Source organism: Schistocerca piceifrons, chromosome 1 (genome assembly GCF_021461385.2).
Source record: "Schistocerca piceifrons isolate TAMUIC-IGC-003096 chromosome 1, iqSchPice1.1, whole genome shotgun sequence".
Classification (NCBI taxonomy): Eukaryota; Metazoa; Arthropoda; class Insecta; order Orthoptera; family Acrididae; genus Schistocerca; species Schistocerca piceifrons.
In genome coordinates this window covers 407,026,443-407,041,664 of record NC_060138.1, presented here as the reverse complement: position 1 = coordinate 407,041,664, position 15,222 = coordinate 407,026,443, and positions in this window count along the sequence as shown.

Genomic DNA, 15,222 nt, shown 5'->3' with positions numbered 1-15,222 from the left:
ATACTTACTAAATTTGAGTGTACTTGCAATCCAACTGTAAGCTACTAGCCCAATTGCATTATTTTGTGTGCAAGATGTCCGTGGGAGAGAGAGGTACAATGTATGCAACAGACATAAACAGATTGCACTGGAACACCCTCTGTACCACTACTCACTGCAAAATCGACTAATCCACATCTCAGAAATAATTTCTGCGACTATTTGGAGCAACAGGTGAAGTGTAACGATCAGCGTCTGGCAATCAGGTAGTTTTACAGGATCTAATCGTCAATGAGAGGCTTTAGTCAATTATATATGTGATTCCTGTATACTCTTTTCTCATTGTGTTTGAGACATTGGTCTTCTGGCTGGTTTGATGTGGCCTGCCACCAATTCCTCTCCAGTGCCAACCTCTTCTTCTCAGAGTAGCACTTGCAACCTACATCCTCAGTTATTTGCTGGATGTATTCCAATCTCTGTCTTGATCTACAGTTTTTGCCCACTGGAGACCATGGAAGTCATTCCCTCGTGCCTTAACAGATGTTCCATCACCTTGCCCTTCTCCTTGTCAGTGTCTTCCACATATTCCTTTCCTCCGCAATTCTGTGCAGAACCTCTTCATTCCTCACTCCTCACTTTATCAGTGCACCTAATTTTCAACATTTTTCTCGTCACATTGAGTCCTTTATCAAGTCTACAGGGACATTTCTCTATGAAATTGATGTGTGCTAGGGTGTGGGGGATAAGGGCAGTGGGAAAATAGTTACTATTTTTTACTAGTTATTTGTGGGATGTATTCAAATCTCTATCTTCCTCTACAGTTTTTACACTCTGCAGTTCCCTCCAGTATCCTGGAGGCTACTCCCTGATGCCTTGGCACATGACCTGTTACATTGCCCTTCTTCTTGTCAGGGTTTTCCACATGTTCCTGTTTTCATCGATTCTACAAAGAACCACATCACTCCCTATCAGTCCTCCTGATTTTCAGTCTTCTGCTGTAGCACTACATCTCAAACGCTCCAATTCTCTTCTGTTTCGGCTTCCCCACTGTCCATGATTCAGTACCATACAGTGCTGTGCTCCAGACATACGGTCTCAGAAATTTCTTCCTCAAATGAAGGCCTCTGTTTGATCCCGATAGCCTTTCCTTAGCCAGGAATGCCCTCTTTGGCTGTGCTAATCTGCTTCTTATGTTCTCCTTGCTTTGTCTATCATGGTTAGTGTTGCTTCCAAGGTACGAGATTCTTAACTTGGCCTACTTCATGATCACAACATTCAATGTTAAGTTTCCTACTATTCTCATTTCTGCTACATCTCAATACCTTTGTCCTTTTCTGGTTTGCTCTCAATCCGTATTCTCTTATCATTAGACTGTTCATTCCATTCAGCAGTCAGCAGATCCTGTAATTCTTCTTCAGTTTTACTCAATATAACCATGTCAGCAGTGAATCTTTTCATTGGTATCCTTTCACCATGAATTTTAATTCTGCTCTTGAACCCTTCTTTTATTTCCGTCATTGCTTCTGTGATGTATGGATAGAACAATAAGGGCAAAAGACTGCATTCTTGTCTTAACATTTTTTAATCAGAGCAATGTGATCTTTGTTTTCAAATCTTGGGTCTTCTACACATTGTGTATTACCCAACAGCAGTGGGATAACGGCGGCGCTGGTGCAATTATGATACCAAATTGACATAGAAATTAATTAAATTGATCAATTAATTAGGCCCCAACCCCATACTCTAACCCTGGATGACACCAAATGCTTTTCCCAATTTGCATATGGGACCTTGTCACCTCCCCCTCCCCCCAATTTCTTTCTCAAGGGCTGTGCTGCCCCCCCCCCCCCCCCCCCCGTCCTCCAGTAATTGCTGGGAAATTAAAAATAGCGATGTCATTTTGAGACTTGAACCCCAGTCCTTCTGGATGGAAAGCACAGGTGGACCCCCTGTGACAGATGCTGGAGATGTAGGTTGAGGCGGTGTACTTTATTTATTTTAGTTGGGAAAGTGAAATAAAGATCACTCCTAAGAATGTAATTAATCTTAGAGATCGGTTCTGATTAAACATTTACATGCACAGCGCTACATAAGGAGTGTCTAAAATGACAATACAGCTAAAAAATTGGTGATGCCATATAACTGGTGTTATGTTGCAGGGAAAAAAATTTCCCAGTATAGCCCGAAACTAGTAGCAGACATACTCAAATTCTACTCTTCACCCACAGATTGGTGGGAAAAACGGCTGGAGTGGAAGGTACTATATTTTTGGCGCAAATTTTGTTCAGCTGATGAGATGCTGCTGTTAGATGGAGAGGACATAGTAAGTGTATTACCTGTAAGCATACAGCTGTGTCTATCGCTGTTTGATGTCAGAGTTAATCACAGATGGCTCCTCTGAATTGCTCGACAATCACCCTGTAGTCCAGGTAATCGAAACTCAGGAAAGCTAATACACCTTGTCACAACAGATGACAAAATCCTTCACTGTTCTAATTACACATCGAAGTAGTCATGGTAAAAACCAGCTCTCTTAATGGGCCATAAAGCAACACATGTACTAGGGATTTTGGATAATCCCAAATGATTTCATCAGGAGAGAGGGATGGCAGTCGCACGTCTGTTTTCATCGATGTGCAGTCACGCACTAGCCAACTTAGAGTCACTCTTACTGCCCCTCTTTTCTTCCTCTCCCCACTGTAGGTATTGACACAGAATTTTTCAAATGACAGGCACTACCAGTGCCATGCACACCAGCACTCACCCAGCAGGCAGACAGTACCTTTGACCAGTGGAGCACATGGATGGGTTATCCAGATGGTCAGTCTGTGCTAACAATGCCAGCATACACAAAAGGCAGCAACAACAACATGTCACTGAAGAAAGTGACATAAATGGAGGCTGATTCGAGTACAACTTGTTTGTCAAAAATGCAGCTGCACCACACTGCTGCTACCACCCCACCCCACCCCCACACCTCCAGCAGCCCACTATTGTGCGATGGAGAAAACATTTAATTTAACCTCAATGCACGTACTATAAGCGAACATCTATTTTAAAGAAAAAGAATAGAGTTGTGATGGTAATAAATGTCCTGTTTCCATGAAATTAGGCGCCATCTATTTTCTTCTAGTTTTATGAGCAAAATCGATATAGTCTATGTTCGACTGCAGGGTAATAATTGCGTCAGTCTCTCCTCCCACCTTTTGTTATTTTGTGACATACAATAAAGTGAAAGGAAATTACAACAATGTATTAACTTATCTCACACCTCCTATACTTGTCTACCCTGCGTAAAATCGAAAAACAAACTTGTACTATTTTGCTGCGAAAACTACTCGTCACTCTAGAATGTCCTCATTAAAAAAATGGTTCAAATGGCTCTGAGCACTATGGGACTCAACTGCTGTGGTCATAAGTCCCCTAGAACTTAGAACTACTTAAACCTAACTAACCTAAGGACATCACACACATCCATGCCCGAGGCAGGATTCGAACCTGCGACCGTAGCGATCGTGCGGTTCCAGACTGTAGCGCCTTTAACCGCTCGGCCACTCCGGCCGGCTGTCCTCATTATTTCGAAACTTTCAACAATGTAACAAATTGGGTTATTTGAGTTCATAAGTAAAAGCACACATGTTAAATAACTTCTTTAAGCTTAATGGAGAAGATTACGTGGCTTGAGAGTGTCCCTCGCATCCAAATCAGTGTCTATTAATAAATTGTCATCTATGAATAAATTACAAACATTTCAGACACGTGAAATAACATTACAGATTACAGAATTTCACGCCATTTGCTCACATTAGGGAAAAACACAATCGTTTTATATTCGGCAGCAACAAGATATGGTTGAAGAGGACATTGCTGTTTTGTACACTATGACAGGTCCCATTTTACCATTGCTATATCGCACTGGTGTTTATGAAACAAATCGTAAGTGCATGCCTTGAAATAGAACCTCCAAATGTGGACCAGTAGAGAACCCAGCAATATTCCACTGATACGTCGAATACAGAAACCACTTGCATGCTGAGAACTGACATTTTTGGCTCCGTAGCCTGCCTCTAACGATCTGTGTGTAGTTTCTGTCATTCAGCAGACAACCACTTGCAATAGCAACAGTTCGTTGTGATGTTGTTTCATCAGCAATTTGATCATCACAAAACAGACTGTTTATGCAATCCACTCACATGTCGGAAAAAAAAAATTATCATTTATATGTTAACCAATGAGCTATAATACAAGTGGTGTCTACTTTATAATTACAGGTTATCAAGTATGAAATAACACAGGATTTACAGTAATACATATTTTGAAACACAGATAATGATAAAAACAGTCATGATTCCATGAGAATAGGTACAATCAATTTCTGTTAGTTTTGAGAGCAAAATCGGTATATTTTTAGAGCATTCCATATCTTCAAATTACAAACTGTCATTCATGAGTGCATTACATTCATTTCAGACATATGAAATGCCAACACAGATTGGCACCTATACAGTAATTTGTTATGTTCAAGAGCACTCTTCATCATTATTTTGTAACAACGAGAGCAGGTAAGAAACTATGGACTATATGAATCCAGACGTTACCCAGGTATGCCTCTGTTTGTAATAGAACCTCCTATAAGATTTTACCATGTCTCTCTCTTCCAATATATCGAAAAACGTATACCACCTGCATGTTGATACTGAGTATATTACATATAAACGTATTGCTCCACTGGAGCAGGTGGCCAGTGATCGAAGTCGCTTGCACAGATCTGTGTAAAGTTTAATTGCCTGTACAGCTCCACTGGAGGAAGATTTAATCCCACAGACAACAGTCACAAGAGTGGGGTCCTGCACCGTTCTTTCACAAACAGTTTAATACATTGTTTCTCAGCTGGAAGACATCCAAGCAGTATATGACTACACCTTTGTACACCACCATACATTCTGTTGCTTTATCATGACGTCGTTGTTTGTGTCATGAGGTAAACCTACATTAACACATTTCATTTCACGGACTCTCACAGAAATCTGGATATTGCACGTTGTAAACTATTCTGATCCCACAACACACAGGATGGTAGAAGTAAAACACAGAAACGATCTTTCTTATTGACAAAAATGTGGAAGATACTGAAGCATTAGGAAATTGGAACAGTTTGCGCCTCTGTGGAGCGTTTCCAAATAGTTAGCCATAGGTGATGGTCTATACAGCTAATCTCATCTTCCTCAGTTACAGGCTATCAGATGCCTCGGTGTTCCATTTTGAAGAAGATTGTTCCCTCATTTTGCAGTCAGGTACATGATCATTGTTTCGGTGTTGACCATTGCCAGAAGGTGCTGCTCACAACAAACATAGAGTAGTAGAAATAGAAAGAGGTATTGTTATCTTACTGATGAAAAACATTATGGAGGGCATCACAGAAAATGGAAATAGTACGAGTCTGGAGCATTGAGGAACGCATCTAAACACCAATCTGAAGGTGATGACCTCTGCATTTATCCCATGCCCCACAGGGACAAGTAGCAGATGTCCAGTGTTCCGTCAAGGTTCTCTCCATCTCAAACAAGTGGCATTAGTCAATAATTATGTGGTATCAAAAGCGTACCAGTGGATGGATAGGATAGAAGAGACACCATCAATATGGATGATGTACTGTAATAAGCACTAAAGTTCATAGTGAGATAAATTTTAGCAAATTTACCAGTTGTTATGTAATTTAAATGCGAATCAGTAACCCAGAGGAAAGCTTCCCAATTCTTGTGTCATAGCTAAACCACTCCTCCACTACTCTGCAAGCACCATATACTAGACTGAGAATGCAGACATATGACTGTACAGTATGATCACTCAGTCATATAGACCGAAGTATACCAGACGGGGTCCTGTACTGATGAAGCTAGGGTATCTACATATGTCTAGCACATCGACCATTGTGCGGAATTTACGATTACAACTGGTTATCTTTCCCTGTGTGAGTGGGTATCACAGAGTATTCTAGCATTCATAGGATAAAGTCAGAGATTGACATATTCCCCCATATTGTCCTTGACCAACCTTCCCCGTAGCACAGTCACCAATTTAATCTGCTGCTTACCAGAAGTAGGAGGGTACTATACCCACTAAATTCCATGTCTTGTGACGGAACAGAGCCAGTTGTGTTTTGTAACTGCTGTTCAGCAAAAACTGTTCTGCACTAATCTTACTCATGGCACCCACCCAAGTGCACAAGACTTCTCTGGATGTGTGCATGATGTGGAAGTTAGCGACCCTTATCAGTGAATTGTAAACATGACACTGTTGTGGCGATACAGAAGACAGTTCAGAAGAAACACATGTTTATTCAGAATGGTGCTCCAGGTGGATGGAACTTGAAATATTTTATGTAAATCAACTGTGATAGGACTTCTGTAGTATTATTACAGTGTCTGGAGTCAGTACCAAGAAGGTACCGTCACAAGAGTGTGTGTGTGTTAGGGCTTATGGGCGCTCAACATCGAGGTCATCAGCGCCCACCGTCACAAGAGGTATCATTGTTGTGCATAAACACACTACTATGGCTGCATGTTTCTGCACCTGAAACCGCTATATTTTTAAAGAAATATAGTTTTCGAAGTATTAATCGTGTGGAATGCAACGCTCTTAATACTCTATTGCACGACATACATGTCCAACATCAGACATACAATCACTATTCAAGTTTTCTACCTCAGTCACTATGGTGACAAACTTTAAAATGATAAAACTACTTCCTTCTACACTATTCTGGCGTCCTGGGAAGGCATCTTCAGTGCATATCCGCCACTCGAACTGCCTATAAACCACTAGAACGAAGTCGTGGGACTGCTGTTCTGTCTCTTAGGAAATTAATGAATTTTGTACGAATTTTAAGTCAGAATATACGTACCGTCAATCACACTTCCTGTATCAGTCGTGCTTATTAGTAGTAGTAGTAGTAGTAGTAGTACCAGTTTTGATGGATGCGAGGAAAAAGCAACGTAAATATTTTCGATAGTTGATGCATTGAGTTACTACACTACTGCACGAAAATGCAGACAAAGAAGCAGCTCTAACACTCTTGTTGCTGTTGACAGCAGCATCATCACAACCTTGGTTGCATTCCTCTCGCACACAGAAGTCCTGGTCTGATATTAGGTAGTTTTGGTAATGTGTAGGATAATGTAGCAATTTCATCCTAACACTATAGCTCTAGAGTACACCCTCCTCACGCTATTAAGGCTTGCTTGTGGGAATCAACTATAATTCGGCAATACCGGGTAGTTATAATTAAATTTTCCCTATTTAACAAGTGTATCAGCACCACTGTCCGGTTCCAACTATGGCCACCTTGTGCCATGATCAGTCATCGAGATTCATAGTCTCACACACCTCACTAGTCGCAGTGCACTTGTTGATCTGTCAAAATGAGCTTGGGAAAAAGGAGCAGGGAATTATTCGTGATGGTCTATTATCAGAATAACAGTAATGCTGCTGCTGCACTTCGAGAATATCGCCTGCGTCCTCTTTCTCCATCCGCTGTGCAAAGCATGATGAAGTTAAAATGAACTGGACAACTAGGCGTTGCTCTGGGAAGAGGCCGACGACTGGTTGCACCACAGGTGGTTCATGAAATCGCTGTTGCTGTGGCAGACAACGCTGCGCGCAGTTCCCCATCGTGAGGCAGTGCGCGTACTGTGTCGCGACAGTTGAACATCCTGTGGTCCACTGTATGGAAAGTGCTTCGAACCGTTCTCAAATGGTATCCATACAAGATCCATATCGTACAGCAGGTTGCACCACAGGACGCACAACAACGTGTTGACTTTACTGTCTCCTTTCTCACAAGGATTGAAGTTGATATTGACTGGCCCGGGACAATCCTATGGGCAGAGGAAGCTCATTTTTCTGTGACGGTTGAGGTGGACACACAAAATTGCCGAGCATGGGGATCTTCGCCTCCAGTCACTGTGCATGAAGTTCCTCTGTATGGTGAACATGTCACTATATGGCGTCGCTTCACAGCTACGTTCATCAATGGCCCATTCTTTTTTGAACAGGTCGGTGCTCAAGGACCAAACACGTGCAGTGTGAGTGGCCAACGTTACTGAGATATGCTTTGCCAGCATGTCATACCCTCCCTACAGGAGAGGGACGCATTGAACTCAACAGTTTTCAAGCAAGATGGAGCCCCAACGCTCATCGCTCGTGGAGTTCACCTGCTTCTCCGAAACACATTTGGAAACAATCGAATTATCAGGCAATCGTTTCCAAATGTTTGGCCGGCATGATCAACTGATCTCACTCATTGCGATTTCTAGTTGTAGGCCGGAAGGAGAGGATTTACCACGAGAACATTCACCCATGTGCTGATATGAAGCGCAGCATATCACGAGAGGTAACCAACATACTTACGGATTTACTTCTTTCTGCTGTGAAGAATGCAATCCTGCACTTTCAAACTCTTCTGGACAATGATGGGCGCAATACTGATCCCCTTTTGTAGCAGTAATGATAGCGGTATGTAATGGTATGATGTACCGTAGCAGCACATTAAAAGAGTTTCAACTGAATTGATTCTGCATTATTTCTCTTCCCCATGTCCTTTAATGCTACCAATTTTGGTACTCATACGGTAATCATTTTCTGTGTTATAATGTATTAAAGAGGGAATGTTTAATTACAGCCACCTGGAACATTTGATTGCATGTGTGAGAACACAGTTATAGACTGGGATACATATGTTTCGCTTGTTTTAGTACAGCGCCACTGAGTAATAATTATTTCGACTTTGTTGAAGTATGTGTTAGGAAAACCCATGTAGCTTACAGAGGGAAGGAGAGGGTTAAATCGTAATGCATAGAGAGCATAATTTTTAAGCTTTTGTCGGTCTTGAGTGTTCGGGTACCCCTAATCGACCACACTCCCCCGCGTTTCATGGCAGTACTTTTCTCTAATTAATGTATTCACAGTCAATTGAAGTAATTGTGCAACTTTTTCGAGATTTTATATATTTCGTCGTATTTCTCTCAATTTTACATATTTGCCATCAATATGTCGTAATTCTGCGGGGTTTTCCTAGATCGTTACAGATTTTACTTGATTTTTTACATTTTTCGGTAGTTATCTGTACGTACATGGTTGTATTGCTGACATACCCATGCTTGTTTGGTTTTATACGAGGATATTTGCGTATCATATACACAAGACTGACTTGGAAGAGCAGTTGAACGGAATGGACAGTGTCTTGAAAGGAGGATATAAGATGAACATCAACAAAAGCAAAACGAGGATATTGGAATGTAGTCAAATTAAATCGGGTGATGCTGAGGGAATTAGATTAGGAAATGAGACACTTAAAGTAGTAAAGGAGTTTTGCTATTTAGGGAGTAAAATAACTGATGATGGTCGAAGTAGAGAGGATATAAAATGTAGACTGGCAATAGCAAGGAAATCGTTTCCGAAGAAGAGAAATTTGTTAACATCGAGTATAGATTTAAGTGTGAGGAAGTCGTTTCTGAAAGTATTTGTATGGATTGTAGCCATTTATGGAAGTGAAACATGGACGATAACTAGTTTGGACAAGAAGAGAATAGAAGCTTTCGAAATGTGGTGCTACAGAAGAATGCTGAAGATAAGGTGGGTAGATCACGTAACTAATGAGGAGGTACTGAATAGGATTGGGGAGAAGAGAAGTTTGTGGCACAACTTGACTAGAAGAAGGGATCGGTTGGGAGGACATGTTTTGAGGCATCAAGGGATCACAAATTTAGCATTGGAGGGCAGCGTGGAGGGTAAAAATCGTAGAGGGAGACCAAGAGATGAATACACTAAGCAGATTCAGAAAGATGTAGGTTGCAGTAGGTACTGGGAGATGAAGAAGCTTAAAAAATCCTAAGAATTCACCTCTTCCCGATGATATACACGCATGCGTTTTGGAAATGAAGATAATGAAAGGTGTAGTGACACAAGTAACTTAGATGAAGCTCAACGAGGGGGCAAATTGGAAAATCGAGATCTGCAAACAAATTCGTTGTTTGTGTGTGTTAAGGTCTTATGGGCCCAAACTGCTGAGGTCACCGGTCCCTAGGCTTACGCACTACTTAATCTAACTTAAACTAACTTACGCTAAGGACAACACACACCCGTGCCCGAGGGAGGACTCGAGCCTCCGATGAAGGTAGCCGCGCGGACCCTGACAAGACGCCCTAGACCGCTCAGCTACCAAACAAATCCGTCTAGTGCTACAATACATCAGAGATCTTGTCTGCATGTCCTTGTGGCGATGAACTGTATCGAATACCAAAGTCTGGTACAGTTCTATATGTTCATTTGATTTCCACACTGTGTGTAGGGCCCTGGAACAGCGAGGTGGCATCTGTACACAATTGATTTCTGCTGCTGATGTGATATTTTCCCCATATGCTCTTATTGCTTACCAGATGAATTTCACTAGTTTTGTTTATACCTTCCAACTCTGGTACGATCCCACAACCTTGTCAGGAATCCGCAAACTGTAGATTTCGGATATTTTTTTATCCTAGTAATAAGTTATTCGTTAGTTGACAGTGTGTCGACGCACTTAGCATTCTGGAACGGGAGAGTTTCCCTTCTCCGTATCTACAAATTGTGCCTTCGCTGCAGCGTAATTTGTAGATGAGTAGTCAGCATGTTATGCGTTCGAACCATAACCTTCCGGGTCTGACAGCTCTACACACATACTTACACAGACTATGAACGCATATTATCAGTTGCGGAATCTCGATTTCAACCCCTTGGACGTTATTTTCGACAGCAGTACAGTACCACACATAGCAAAAAACTCTATACAAAACGATTCTGTAGGAGATGTGAGGTTATTTAAATTCATCCTGCTAAAGAGTGTAACTTCGATGCAAGTTCTATTATCGATGTTTTGTAACAATATTGCCTAGATTCTCCAGTAATAACAACAAATGAAGGCATCCTGCTGCAACTATCACACCTCCATTTGTACTCTTAAAGATCTGCAGTGACAGCACATGATCATCCCAATTCCCTTATTTTGTAAGTTGGATGTCCTTTGGAACGAGAGAGACAGTCCTTCATAAGTATTATTTTTAAGTACAACATAAAACAGCACATTACTCAGATGGTATAGTATAGCAATGTACTTGAATTCACTCAGTGACTCACAACCATATGTTCTAGAGATGCAGTGCATTTGCTCTATTTTCCGTATGTGTGTTATATGCGTGTGTCATGGATGGCTTCAGTAAACCCGACTCATTCCTCTCGCTGGTGGAACCATCTTCGAACCCTATCCTAGACATATTGCATTGGGGATCATCCTCTAGACACCTTTCCGGTTATAATGTATCATTGATCCATCTTCAGACCCTGTCCCAGATGTGCTGCATTGTGGATTCACACCTAGACACCGTTCCAGATATAAAGTTTGGTTGGATCCGCATTCAAACACTAACTCAGGCCTGCCCTGGGTCATGGGATTCATCCGCAACGAATGGCTGCATTTTAGACAAACAAGTTGTGCTCGGGGCAGCTGTCACCACTTATCTCACTTTGTTCAGTGAGCCGCCAGCGTTGCAGCCTGTTGTGTATGCTGGAATCACTAGCACAGACTGATCTCCTGGACCATATAGCACGTGCTACACCTGTCGAATGTTCTCTCTGCCGCCTGGGTGGGTACTGGCGGCGTGAGGAAATGTTAGCAGCTATCAACTGAAAAAAGCCAGTGTCCCTACCTATGATAAGGAGAGGGAGGGATGAGGCGAGGATTGAGTGGCTCTAAGTAGGCTAGCTCGTGACCACACATCGCTGAGAATACACAGGTGACTCCTGCCCCTCTCTCCTGGTGAAATCTTTTGGGACAATGATTTTCCTCACTCCATAGTACATGTGTTGCATTATGACCCATTAAGAGTGCTGTTTTTTTCCGAATATTTCGATGTGTAATTAGAACAGTGAAGCATTTTTCATCAGTTGTGGTAGCGTGTATTGACTTTCCCGAATTTCGATTACCTGAGTTGCAGGGTGATGGTCGAACATTACAGCGGAGGTGTCTGTAACGAACTATGACGTCAAACAGCGATAGACACAGCTGTATGCTTACAGGTAATAAACTTATTAAGCTAATTCTCATCCAACACCAGCATCTCGTCAGTTGAACATAATTCCCTCCTAAAATAAGATAGTACCCTGCCAATCCAGCCTTTCTTCCCGCCAGTTTGTGGATGAATGGTAGAATTTGAATATATCTGCCACTAGTTTCGAGTGGTACTGTGAAATTTTTTCCCAGCAGGATAACAACAGTTATATGGCATGATCAATTTTTGAGCTGTATTGTGATTTTAGATGCTCCTTATGTACCGCTATGCATATATTTATTTAATCAGAACCGATCCTCATGATTAATTATGCGATTAGGACTGATCTTTACTTCAATTTCCCAATCAAAGTAAATAAAGGACACTAACCAAATCTTCCTCTCCTGTTCCTAGACAATTTCCTTGTGTTGGGGGGTATACTTGGACTTTATTTCCAGAACGACCAGAGTTTGGGGCCCAGAAGGGGCATCGCAGTGTTTAATTTCCCGCCAGTTCCTGGGTGAGGTGTGGGGTGGTGTGGTGGGGCGTCATCACAACCCTGGGACGAAGAAATTCCCGCCAAAATTCGAAATTCCTGCCAATATGGTAGGTGGGAGGAAGGTGAGGGTGCGGGCAGATGGGGGGGAGGGGGCACTGTCCAACGTGCCAGATGGGGAAAACACATGACGTCATCTGGCGGTGGGAGTTAGGGTGGCTGGAGTGGGTAATTAATTGATCAATTTAATTAATTTAGATATCAATTTGATATCAAAATTGTACCAGTGCCGCTCTTATCCCATTACTCCCATTTTTCCCTATAGCTTGCTCTTATTTTCCTCAGAATTTCGAACATCTTTACCATATTGTCGAAAGCTTTTTCTAGATCGACGAATGCTCTGAGCACTTCTTGATTTTTCTTTAGCCTTAGTTCCATTATGAAGTGCAAAGTCAGCCTGTAACAATGGTGCTTTTATCTTTCCTAAAACGAAACTGATCATCATCTAACTGATCCTCAGTTTTCTTTTCTGTTCTTCTGTATATATTCTTGTCAGAAATACAGATGCATGAATTCTGAAGCTGATGGTGCGATAGTTCTCGCAGTTATAAGTTTTTGGTATCTTCGAATTTATGGAATGGCGTTTTTCCGAACTTCTGATGGCATGTCGCCATTGTCACAGATGGTGCACACCAACAGACGTTTGATTGCCTCTTCCTCCCGCCGATTTTAGAAATCTCGATGGAACGTTGTCTATCTCTTCCGCCTAATTTCATCACACGTATTTAAGAGCTCTTTTAAATCCTGAATTTGATACTGAATCCCCAGTGCCATCCTTATGGGCTTCAATTTCGTCTTCTAACGCATTATCAAATGGCTCTGAGCACTATGGGACTTAACTGCTGAGGTCATCAGTCCCCTAGAACTTAGAACTACTCAAACCTAACTAACCTAAGGACATCACACACATCCACGCCCTAGGCAGGACTCGAACCTGCGACCGTAGCGGTCGCGCGGTTCCAGACTGTAGCGCCTAGAACCGCTCGGCCACTCTGGTCGGCTAACACATTATCAAGCATGTCTTTCTCCTCATATAGATCTCCGATATACTCTTTCAACCGATCTACTGTCTCTTTCCCGTTTAACAGTGGAATTATGGAACTACCTTTGCACTCTTGGTATTCCACCCTTGCTTTTAGTTTCACGGAAGATTGTTTTGACTTTTCTAAATGCTGAATCAGTCCTCCCGACGATCATTTCTTTTACGACTTTTCTTACGCCATGTTTATTTATGTTTGGATTGACTGACTGCTTATTCTTTATTTGGCTTAAACAAAATCGAGAAGAAACTGAAACGGAAGAGAAAATAAAAGATCCGATCGTCCTGGGATCTTTAACGACGACTTTTAAGTTAAGTGTCACTGTCACGGACTCTGTTTTCACGAACTGTAAATGTGTTACTAGGATGCTGTAGCTGCAACAGCGTAACATATTCCAAGTGGCCAGATAACAAGGAACATTTGTGTTTCGGAACGCAAACACAGACTAAGTTAATCTTTTTCGTGGATACTGTAGCTCCAATAGATTCTGATCACCGAGATAAAACAAAAGAGGATAAGAGTGTTGAGACGCTTAGCATTCGTGCTACGTCTAGAACAAAAAATAATACAGAAGTAAAGGCACATCCGAAGTCTACAAAATGTATCTGGAGCGACGAATCTTTTCTATTTTTAAGGAATGAATACAGCTCATCACGAGGAAAGAAGCAAACACGGGATAGATAACGACGTGCCAAGCAGCATTTCGTTAGAGTGATATGCATGTCATGGGCCCTTTACCGCTTCTGTCAGGAAATAACTTCATTACATCGGGGCCCGTGCCGAGAAGTATCCCCTAACGTGTTCGCCGTATCTTGTCACAGCCAGCAGATAGCCTTCCCTAGGCCAATTCCGCTCTCGCCGTCGCTCCAGAGATTCTGGCGGTTTCCAATTCCACCTCCGCAGTCTGTGGCACGTAATTGAGGAGCAGTTACAGGAGACTGGCAGACAGGAAGCGGCTCTTATCTCAGCCCCGACAATGTAGCAGCAGCGGATCCGAGTGACGTCAAGCCTTACCAATGGATTTTTGAGTCTGTGTGTGTTCAGTGTGTGTCATAGAGGGAGTGGAGAGGGAGGGAGGAGAGAGAGAGGGAGAGAGAGAGAGAGAGAGAGAGAGAGAGAGAGAGAGAGAGAGAGTATGTGAGAGAGAAAAGTACGTTGAACACGAAAACGCTTGACATAAGAAATTGGTTGCCATGAAATAATAATGCGGTCTCGACAAAGAACAATGGTAAGTGACTTCATGCCTCTTTTCATTTTAACAAAAAACAAAAATTATTTAACTCGATAAGAAAAAACGATGCATCCCCTATTGCTTGTACGAATGGGAAGGAAATCGGTAGAGGGGCTGTACATGTACGGACAAGCAAATGATTACGATTTCAGAAAGATTGGGTGATGTATTCAAGGGAAAGACCGTCAAAAATTGAGCAGGTCTTGAATCACCTCTGTCCCTTATGAAAACAGTTATTTAGCTTGACATTGACTGATAGAGTTGTTGGACGTCCCCCAGAAGGATATAGTGCCAAATTGTGTACGCTTGGCGTGTTAGATCGTCAAAATCCCGAGA